Below are 11,628 nucleotides of genomic sequence, written 5' to 3' on the forward strand. Positions count from 1 at the left end.
TTCTCCTAGGTGACAGGTAGTTTATGAGGGATTTTAAAACATTACCTCTAATCCCTTCCCCAAATATTGCAAAATGGATAGTACTGTCCTCATTTCTTAGATGAGGAAATTGATACTCAAACGTTAAGTGGTTTCCCTAAAGTCCCACATATTTCTGAATCTGATAGATAAGCATAGGATCTAGAACATAGAAAGCACTCAGTAAATGTCAGCAATAGTTACTGTTATTACCATAAAGAAGAGGCTCATTTTAAAGGTAGGTGAGAATTGATGGACAGATGAAACAGCTTCTCTGTTTCACTTGTATCTGCATATTCATTCATTTAGTCATTTACTGGATACTTACTAGGTAATGGGAACACCAGCATGAATATATGGACAAAGGTGTACCTCTGAGCTAGTCCAATATTTTAAAAAGTGATCAGCTACAAATATATATATATATATGCACAAATGTATATATATACATATATACAAATCAGTGATCAGCTACAGATATATCATACAAATATACATAAGTAAAAATATATACATATATAAATAATATATAACATATATACAAATCAGTGATCAGCTACCAATATATGTATACAAATATATATATGTTTGTAGCTGATCACTGTGAAAGTTGGAAATCAGACATAATTTGGACATATAATATATATACATATGTATACACATACATCCAAAATATGTCTGAATTTCCCACTTCCACAGTTTTTAAAAAATATTTACTTACTTGGCTGCCCCGGGTTTTAGTTGTGGCACGCGGGACCTTCGTTGCCATGTGAGGGATCTTTAGTTGCAGCTTACGTGAAGGATCTAGTTCCCCAACCAGGGATAGAACCCCAGGCCCCTGCAATGGGAGTGCAGAGTCTTAACCATTGGACCACCAATGGGAACAATTTGAGGGAAGTCCCCTCAAATAGTGTTTACATGCATTTCATGTTAAGGTTTTTGAGCCAAAAAAGACCTTGGAAATTAGTCTAAAACCTTTCATTTTTACTGTAAGAATGCTCAGGCCTCGAGGTGTCAGAGGCCAGCCCTAGTGAGAGAGACCCCTAAGAACAGAACAGGGCCTGGAGTCAAACTCTACTGATCACCAGATGGTGGCGTGGCTCAACACACTTCATCTCCACCAGAACAAATGAATGACAAGACCAAATGGAAGATAAAACCAAAATAAATCCCTCTCATCTATGCCATTGCAAAAGACACACATTAAGGGCAAAAAAACCCTCTGTAAACTATTTTCATATAAGTCACTTGTCTGCAATGTCCAGATGTAATACACCTGAAACCTAATAGGAACGAATCATCAGCATTTTGCAGTTGGCCATCTACCTTGTACTTCCCAGGTCAGGATGAGAGAATTCTGGCCTTCCCTGCGACGTACCTGGGTCTCCAACTGAGGCTCAGGGGTCACATTTCTTTTTTCTCGGCCCTTACCTTTTCACTAAAATTAAAAAGAGGCTCCTGAACCAGTCTCGAGAACCATCAGTGGCCTTGCAGTGGATTAGAGGAAAAATTTCAGACTGATCCTCTGAACTGTGAAACATGACATGGAATAAATATTGACTTTTTGGTCAAACAGGGAAAGCAGCTCTCAATCAGAGCCTCCTTTCAAAAACCTTAAGTTTATTTAAAAATGAAAGAAATAGAAACACTCACTGACAAAAACCATAAACGTTTAAAGACCAAAAAGCTATTTCTTTATCCAAAAAAAAAAAAACAAAAAAACCCCAAAATAACAAAAAAACCCAAAACCTTCATGTAAATCTCAAGCATAATCACATCTCAAAGGATGGAGACAAAACACCTGGTGTCCATTACAACCACATTAGTCTCTTCAAGGGGTCGTAATATTTTAGTGGACTTGCTTAATAACAACAATGGCTCCTCTGGCAAACAAGGTCTATTCTTTGTCAAGTGTGGAAGAGAATATGACGTGACTCAGATGACCAAGCTGTGGAAGGCAACATCCTTCTCAAGAAACCAGCTCATCCTCCTGCCATACTCAAAGGCTTGACTCAGAGCATGTGGTATCACCCATTGATGGCAACCCTCAGGGATGTGCCATGCATTTTGCTTTCCCTGCTCTGCAGTTCCCTCCATTGCTTATCCCTTCTCCATTTATTCAGTCTTTCACTGAATGTTAATTGCTAGGAACTGTTATTCGAAAGGTGAAGAAGACATGCCCCTTCTCTTAAGAAGCTCATAGTCTACTATAATGATTCTCCAAGTTTAGTGAACACGAAAATCAGCCGGGGAGCAACAGAAAACAGGAGCAACTGAGCTTCTCCCTGAAAGATTCTGATTCCAAGGCCTGAAGTGAAGCCCAACCTTCTGCACTTTATAAAAATGAGGTCGCAGTTGGATCAGGGTGGAGTTGAGAGGATGTGAATAGTGGGATTGAAGGAAAAGGAGAAGCTTTAAGATGATGCTCATATTCAAGCTTAGACAACTGGGTTGTGGGTCGTAGGAAATATAGAAAGGCACGTGCCTGGAAGAGGTGATTTGGTTTTAGAGAAACTGAGTTGGGATGCTTGTAGGTTATCCAGGAAGAATTTGTCAGTAGGGTGGCAGATGGAAAGAAGGGCTTAGAGTCCAGGAGAAATGTCTAACAGGAGAGAGATTTGGGTGTCTTCAGCATATAGGTGAATGATACATATCAGTTTCTCCCCGACACACCTGAGTTAATAAAACTAACTCCTGCAAGCAGAAGCGACTCAGTTACTCTTAAATGTGGATGACAGGGATTAAATTGGAATATGAAGGAGGCCCAAGTGTGGTTTGAAAGGTTTTCCCTGAGGCTTTGTTACCTTTTTCACTCCCCAACTCCCAGTGGGAGGCAGTATGGCTGACACCCTGGAGAGTTTAGATGGCCACCCAAAGAGAGATTGTGGAGGCTGAAGACAAGATGGCAACGGATGAAATCCAAGTGCTTAGGGCAAGTGGAGAAAACAGGAACAGGAAAATGAAGGGAGACAGAGATCATGGAAGTGAAGAGAGGCCTTTGCAGAAATAAATAAGTAAATGAATAAAAAAATGATGATCAGCAAGACAAGCATGGCAGTGGGATAAAGTTGGTGGGAAAAGATCTGGAAGGGAAATCATGGATTTGGTAAGTTGGAGGTCTGTGACAGCCACAAGAGCAATTTTTGTGGGTCATAAGGCACCAGTCCGATTGCCTTGAGTTGGGTAGTAAATCAGAGGTCAAATGAAAGTGGCTCATTTCAAGGAAAATAGGATCCAAGGAACTTTATAAGATGGGGAGACTTGAGCTTATGTGGAAGTTTAGGGAGTGAGGGCAAGGTTTGAAGATTTAAGAAAGGGCACAAATTATGACATGTGATGTAGGAAGACTTACTTCATTTACTTATTCATACATGTTTGTCTGTGGTTCTGCACTGAACAGGATCCACATGGTCCCTGCCTTCATAGAGCTGTAGCCAGTGGGAATTCACACAGTTGATGAGTAACTATTCCACAAGAGAGTGTGGAATGCAGTTTGCTATGGAGGCACCGGTTGGGTGGGTGGGGGACCCTAAACTAGTTTAGGTGTCAGGAAGAGGGAGGTTAAGCTGAGGCCAGAAACTTAAGTTAGGTAATGAAGATGGGCCTGGGAGAAAGTGCTTCAGGCAGGAATGGAATATTTGAAGGCTAAGAGGTGATAGAGAAATGGAATGTTAAAAAGAAAAAAAAAAAAAAAATGGTAGGGGCTAAAGCATAGAGCACAGAGGGGAGTATGGGCTGAAGCCAGAGAGATAAACATGGGTCCAGTCATAGAGATCCTTGTAAGCTGGGTCTGAGAACTTGAATTTAGCCTGAGGACAATGTCAAACCATTGAACTTAAATTTTAAGTAGGAGAGTGACATGATCAGGCTTGCATTTTAGAAATATTTAGGCTGTACTGGTGTGGGTAGATTCAAGGCAGCGAGATTGAAGTCAGGGAGACCAGGTAGAGGGAGTGAGATCAAGTATATGAGTAGATTAATTGCGGAGGTGGGAGAGGAGGAGATAAAGGTGTTTATGATAGCAAAAATTAGATGCATATGGAAAGGGAGGTTGAGGGCGTTCATATCTGATAAGGTGGGTGGTGAGGGAGCAACACCTGGAAGGTGATTGCAGAATTCCAGATGGGCTATCGTGGTCTCCACATGGGGAATGTGGGGGAGACGGAGAGAAGTGGACTATGAGATCTATTTTGAAGGTAGAAGCAGAGCTTGGTGAGGTTGCAGGGTAGAGGGGAAGGGAGGAGGCAAGGGTGACTGAGCTTTTTCATCAGTAAAACGACACTACTAGCACAGGGTTGGTGTGAGGATGAAGTGAGACAATATTATAAAGGTAATATGGACGCAGGGCACAGCTGCTGCTCCTGGAGCGGGGAGAGCTGAGTATGAGCTCCCGCCCTGCAGCCCATTTCCCCTGAGGAGTGCAAGGCATCTTCACGGGTGTCCTTTCCAACCACACGATCCTCCTCTTCTGGGCCTTTCTCTCCTCTCCCTGAGCCCCAACTCAACTCCTCCCGGAACTCTTGACCAGAGAAATCTTGGTCAGCTGATGTTCTGCACGTGACCACAACCTTCAGCCCCGGTATCCTCCAGAGTGGGGCTCAGAGGAGGCGCCAGGCCGGGGACTTTTGGGACCCACCTGCAGGGGCTCAATCAGTTCTTGGTGCTGAAGGTGGTGGGGCTGGAGGGAGGATGCATGTTCCAGCAGCTCTGTCCTCTAAAGAGTTGCTGAGCTTGTTTTCTCATCACCAGGTCTGTGAGTCTAGCCCATTGTAGCTAACAGGTTTTTGTGGGATTTTTTCCAACCTTATAATTCTTCTGTTAGGTTTTGCGTGTGTGTGTGTGTGGTAAAATACACATAACACAAACCTTATTATCCTAACCCTTTCTAAGTGTGCATGTCAGTGGCATTAAGTACGTTCAGATCATTGCACAACCATCACCACCATCCATCTCCAGAACTGTTATCATCTTGCAACACAAACTCTGTCCCCACTAAACAGCTACTCCCCATTCCCTCCCCACTCCACCTGGAAACCACCATTCTACTGTCTGTCTCTATGATTTGACTACTCTAGGTACCTCATATAGGTGGAATTATACAGTATTTGTCCTTTTGTGACTGGCTTATTTCACTTAGCATAATGCCCTCTAGGTTCAACCATGCTGTAGCATGTGTCAGAATTTCCTTCCTTTTTTTTTTTTTTTTTTTTTTTTTTTTTTTTTTTGCGGTACACAGCCTCTCACTGTTCTGGCCTCTCCCGTTGCGGAGCACAGGCTCCTCCGGACGCGCAGGCTCAGAGGCCATGGCTCACGGGCTTAGCCGCTCCGCGGCATGTGGGATCTTCGCGGACTGGGGCATGAACCCGTGTCCCCTGCATCGGCAGGTGGACTCTCAACCACTGCGCCACCAGGGAAGCCCTAGAATTTCCTTCCTTTTTAAGGCTGAAAAATATTCCATTGTCAGCATGTGCTGCCTTTATTTCGTCCATTCATCTGTTAATGGACACTTCGGTTGTTTCCACCTTTTGGCAATTGTGAATAATGCTGCAATGAACATGGGTGTACAAATATATCTATTTGAGTCCCTGCTTTTGACCCTTTTGGGCATCTATCCAGAAGCAGTATTGCTGGATCATATGGTAATTCTATGTCTAATTTTTTGAGAAGCCACTATGCTGTTTTCCATAGTGGCTGCATCAGTTTACATTCCAACTACCAATGCACAAGTGTTCTAATTTCTCCACATCTTTGTCAAAACTTGTTATTTTCTGTTTTTTGAAAAGTTTTTATTTTTTATGATAGTCATCTTAGTGAGTATGAAGTGGTATCTTATTGTAGTTAATTTTTTGTTTTGTTTTGGCCATGCTGCGTGGCTTGCGGGATCTTAGTTCCCCAACCAGGGATTGAACCTACTCCTCCTGCAGTGGAAGCGTGGAGTCTTAACCACTGGGCCTCCAGGGAAGTCCCTCTCATTGTAGTTTTGATTTGCATTTCCCTAATGATTAGTGATGTTGAGCATCTTTCCATATGCTTATTGCCCATTTGTATATCATCTTTGAAGAAATATCTATTTGAGTTCTTTGCCCAGTTTTTAAATTGGGTTATTTGTTTTCTTGTTGTTGAGTTGTAGGAGTTCTTTACATATTCTGGATGTCAACCCCTTATCAGATATATGGCTTACAAACATTTTCTCCTGCTCTGTGGGTTGCCTTTCACTCTGTTGATAGTGTCTTTGATGCACAAAAGCTTTGAATTTTGATGAAATCCAATTTATTATTTTTTTCTTTTGTTGACTTTTCGGTGTCACAGCTATAATTTAGGTTTTTTTTTTTTGCTTTCATAATGGGAATGTATTTGTATTTAAGACGTGAATGTATTTTTTTACATCTTTATTGGAGGATAATTGCTTTACAATGGTGTGTTAGTTTCTGCTTTATAACAAAGTGAATCAGTTATACATATACATATGTTCCCATATCTCTTCCCTCTTGCGTCTCCCTCCCTCCCACCCTCCCCATCCCACCCCTCTAGGTGGTCACAAAGCACCGAGCTGATCTCCCTGTGCTATGCGGTTGCTTCCCACTAGCTATCAATGATTTTCTTCAATTAAAATATTGGGGCCAAAATTCTCTCCATTTTTCAGTTGGAGAAACTTATGCAAAGAAACTGATGGGCTTATTCCATCCCAACATTAGTTAGTAAGCTCTGGGCTGAGAATCCATATTCTGGCCTCTTCAGGGACTCTCACTTGACATGCAAAACAAGGCAGGTACCTTGGTGAGAGCTGGAGCAAATCTCCAGAGTAATATTCAGGGACCCTATAGTTTCATCAAGCCCTAAAGTGAAAAAAAAAAATTGCCAGTTTTTGTCTTTTTCTTTGCCAGTCATGTACAAGTTTCCCCCTAACGTTCTAAATAGAAAGCTTCTGGAATGGAGAGTCTGAAATATTTTAGAATGTATTCATTTCTGGGCACCGACTTTTACTAGAGCAAAGAGTTCCCTGTTTAGAATGAATCAATGGGCTGGTTACACTGTGTTACCAAGTACTCAGGAGAGGAAATCGGAAAAGCTGCAACCACTGCCCGTGCCAGAATTGTATTGCTTTTGGTATGCTAACAAGAGCGCAAGTAATCTGTCATTTCACCATTGTGGAAGAAAGTTCCTCCGCAGCGCCCCCCCGCCCCGCCCCCCACCAGCTCCACTCACCACTTAGTTTCTGCAGTAAAGCAATAAAGCAATGGGTTTGCTTAGGAGGGTTTCTAAAAGGAAAGATAAACACTGTGGGGCAAGAGGATGGGCCACAATGAAAGGAACTCATTATGAATCTGCTCAACAGCCCAGCCTCCTTTCCTGGTAAAACTGGAGTCAACCTGATCATTTCAGGGGCTGTGGGTAGAAGGGGGACTTTTCCAACCCAGGGGAGTGTGGTGGGTTTTTTAGTCTCTGTCTCTCTCTTCTTGAAGGTCCAAGAGTTGTAATCCTGCTCTGAGTTCTGCAGGGAGATCATCTAATGGTGACTTCGAACTTAGCGACAGCTCTCCCCGGGTGGCAGTGTGCACTGTCCCTTGTGTCCCTTCGGGGCATCAACAAGCGCACTTGGAAACTTGGAGCCTCGGGGAAGCGCTCGCCCCCTGTTTGATCCTCTAACCCTCCGTGCCCAGAGCCCTTTGGGGAAGGGACGAGCTAACGCCTCCGTCCCCGTGACGCTGCTGCTCCCAGCCCTCTCACCCCACACTCTAGGTAGTCAGGGGTCTAGAAACAAGCCCAGCGGCCGCACGTTCCGTGCACCCCGAGGGTGAGCACTTGACCACCCTCGGGAGCCGTTTTCCTCCGACTTCGTCCCGCTTCTGGTCCAATGGGAAAAAGAGAGAACCGGGGGAGCGCGGGCGAGCGACGGCGCGGCGAAGAAGTGGCGGGCCCGGGCGGGCGCCGGCCTGCGGACGGGCGGGCGGGGCGGGCGCGGGAGGGCGCGAGGGGGGCGTGGGCGCGGCGGCCCGCGCGCCCCGGCGGCCGGGCCAGGGGGAGGGGCGCTGGCGGGAGCGGCGCCTCCCGCCCGGGGTGAGCGGCGCGCGCGGCGGCCCCGCGGCACAGAGCGCCAAGCGGGGAGGGAGGGCTGGAGCGCAGACGGCCGACGCACGGCGCAGCTGCCATGGGCGCTCACTGACCCGCTGCTCAGCGCGAACTTTCTCGGCGGCGCGGAGCTCCCCGGCTGGCTGTGCGTCTCCTCGGCCACCATGAAAGGTAGGGCGGGCTTCGGGGAGCGCGTGAGGGGGCGAGGTGCATCCGGCGCGGACTTTCTCCGCACGGAGCCCCGGGGGACACCCGGTGCTTGGTTCATGCGCGCACCCTGGGGGCGCCCCCGGCTCCGGAGTCGGGTACCGCGGGAGACCTAGAGGTTGGGGTTTTGAAGCGTGTGAGTATTCCCCTCCCCATCTTGTCTCTACAAAGTAGTTTGAAGCCCCAAATTATTGTTTACGGATTCCAGTTCCCAACTTTTTAATTGAAAAAATATGCCCAGGAGAGTGGAGGCATCATCATTCACCCCCGCCCCCCAGTCGGTTCTCCGCTCTGGAGCACTCCCCCCCTCTCCCCAGCGTCCTCTCCCTCCCCGCTGTTGCCGTTTCGCCGTCCAAGAAGTCGAAGGGCTGCTGGCCGGGAGTTTTCTCTGGGACTTGGGGATGTTCTCGGTGCGCCCTCCCCACATCTGGCAATGATTAGGTGCCCGCGGAGTTCAGCTGGCTTGGGAAGTGCGTTTGGCATCTTTCTCCATCAGACCCACTGACTGGAAAATAACTGTCCTGGGTTCCGCGTCCCTTCCATGTGCCCGCTTGCGGAGTTGTTGTGCCCACGTGTGTTCAGGGGTGACACAGTCCCCCGGGCGGTATCCTCTGCAGGCCGGTTTAGGGAAGTGTCAGATGTTATCGTACCTTTAAACGGAATCGCGAGGAGCAGGGCTTCTCAGGGCAGCCTTGTGTTTAGTAGAAACCCGAAGATCTGTCAGCAGAATCCAGATTTATATGTGAGATAAATAATTACAGCGGAGGCATCCAAGGGAGCCGTTTGGGGATGGGCCGGCGTGGTGTTTACACAAGACTGGAGACCTGGTTTTGCGTTAGGATAACACATTTCTGTCCCCGCGCGGGCCGGGCTCGAGTGAGGGGGCTGGGTGCGAAATGCCATCTGACCGCGGGGACCGAGTTTCCAGTCGCCCGAGACCACGCGATGCGACCGCTTTGACTTGCAAGCGTTGCTGACCGAGGCGGGCGCCCTGGGAGCCCCACAGACTTGGAAAGTAACTTTTGGCTCTAGGTTTCTCGGAAACGGAGTTCACGCTGAACAGTCCGGAGCGGTAATGCCAGTTAGCTCTCCTTCCAAGGGAGTTCTGTGTCCTTCTTTGGAGACCCAGGGTAGGCAGGGGACAGAACACCAGGTGGAATGGGGCCCGCCCCAGGGCCAGAGAAACAAAAGACAGGATACTACTCTCTGGCTAGAGAATTTCAGAAGGCAGTGGTGTGTGTTCCTTCTCTCTCCATCTCGGTTTCTCTTCTCTCAGCTACATTCTAGGAAAGGAGCACTTTCCTTAGCACTGATTGAAGGATCCTCCCGGAAAGGAAAGAGTTCACGCGGCTAAACTTTCCTCTGGGGCTCAGTTACCATCATTTTAGCCAGTTAATCTTCTCATTGCTGGTCACTGAGGCCAGAAGGTTTTGAACTCTCGGAAAGATAAGCCAGCTACTCATTTCATCAGCTCCCATGTGTGTTCTGAAACTCTGAAAATCTTGTTATGCTTTTGACTGGGTCAATGACTGTTACTACAGTTTGCATATTTTTCCAATGTTAATTCAAATCTGCAGAGGAAGACACACCTACAAGTTCTAAACATATTTTTTGCGTGTGTGTGAGATTTACACTGCATTCTAGACCAGCTTGCAGACCCCCTGGAGAAGGCTTATTGCTTACTCTCTGTGGTCTGGGCACTGCTTCAAAGGCCCCTCTTACCTTCTGCCCCAGTGGGAGAGGAGAGCTGAGGGACTGAATCCCTGGGTAGACTAGTCACTTTGAAGGCCTCTTTTAAAACAAAATATTCTGTGAGAGGTTTGCTTACCAACTATTGCCATGTCATTTGCATTTATTTGTCTGGTTTGTGAGATGCGGAAGGGAGGGAGCAGTAATACTTCTTTAGTACCTACGAAGTGCCAGCCCCTGTGCTCCACTCTCTATAAGCCCTCCATCAGTGAACCTTCTCAACAACCCTGTGAGGTAGGTATTTTAACCCCTACATTATAGATGTGGAAAAGGAGTCTAGAAGAAATAGAAACCAGCCACAAGGAGGATGGTAGGCATCTAAAGACAAGCTTTGCCAATTTCCCTGTGAGGCCTGGAGAGACCTAGGAGACCAGATCCGATCATCTCTGGACTAGAAGAAAAGTGAATCTCAGGCAATTAAGTAGCCAAGTAACTCGAAGTTGGTGCAGCAGCCAGGAAGGGGTGGAACCAAGAAATTGGACACAAGACTTTTGAAGCCAAGCAGAGTATGCTTTTAGCCAAAAAGGAAAGCTGCCTTTACCACGTAGAATTATTTTGATGATTTGCCATAGGTAACCAACGCAGAGTCTTCCTTGGGTTCGTGATTACGTCGTATAGCTATTAAATCATTATGTTTAAGCCAACATTTCATTAGAATTTGATTTCCCTAAATAATAGAAGTCAGTGACAAGCCTTGCGAATGCTTAAAATTAAGGTATTAACCTAAAACATTCTTTAGCCAAATAGAAAATTAGTGGACATCTTAGAAGTTACAGAAGTTTATCTGCCAAAGTAGAAATTCAGCTACTATGCGAGACAGATACCTTTTCAGGGTGCCTGTTTGACTTTCTAATTCTGATGTTTAAACCTGGGATACAGCCTTTGTAAAAACCCAGGCCTTTGTAGTCTAATTCCAGGTCTGCCATGAGCCACAGCGCCACCTATCTGTTGCGTTCAGCAAATATCTGTCTCTGTTCTATTTCCTCCATCTCTGGAGTCACAAGTACCAAAATAATGACATCATTATATATTTTCCAGAAGAAAATTACTTGCCTTGTTGCTGCAATACTTGAAGTGTTCCAAACTGATTAAAACATGAAGCTGGTTTTAATTTATTTCTAATTACATTTTCAATTAGCTGTACTGCACCATAAATTTCATGGTTTTTAATAAATATTCACATTCTTTATGGAGGAATCTGACTCCTCTAGAGTTAGGTGTGTCATTAAGAAGTCACACTTCTGGTCCTGGAAGTTGGGAATATTCGTGAGCTTTAATGCAGCAGCACTTGTTGCCTAAGAGACGGCCGGAAACAACCATGGGACCAAAGTGGTTCAAACCACTGTTCTAATTTAACACAGGGAGGAGGTTGGTGCCATCAAAACATGTCCAGCTGCTTATTTTTGTGCTTTTGTATGTAAACATTTCTGAAATGCTGTCTGGCAATAATACTTTTAAAATGCACTAGTAAGCAGTATACTTCTCCTACTGCCTGTTGTTTTCCCAGACCCATGGTCTCTTTGCTTTCCCAGTGTCTAAAATTTCTGGTCCTTAACTGGGATAAGCAGGCACGCGTGTAAGGGC

This window comes from Hyperoodon ampullatus, assembly GCF_949752795.1.
Source record: "Hyperoodon ampullatus genome assembly, chromosome: 13".
Taxonomy (NCBI): Eukaryota; Metazoa; Chordata; class Mammalia; order Artiodactyla; family Ziphiidae; genus Hyperoodon; species Hyperoodon ampullatus.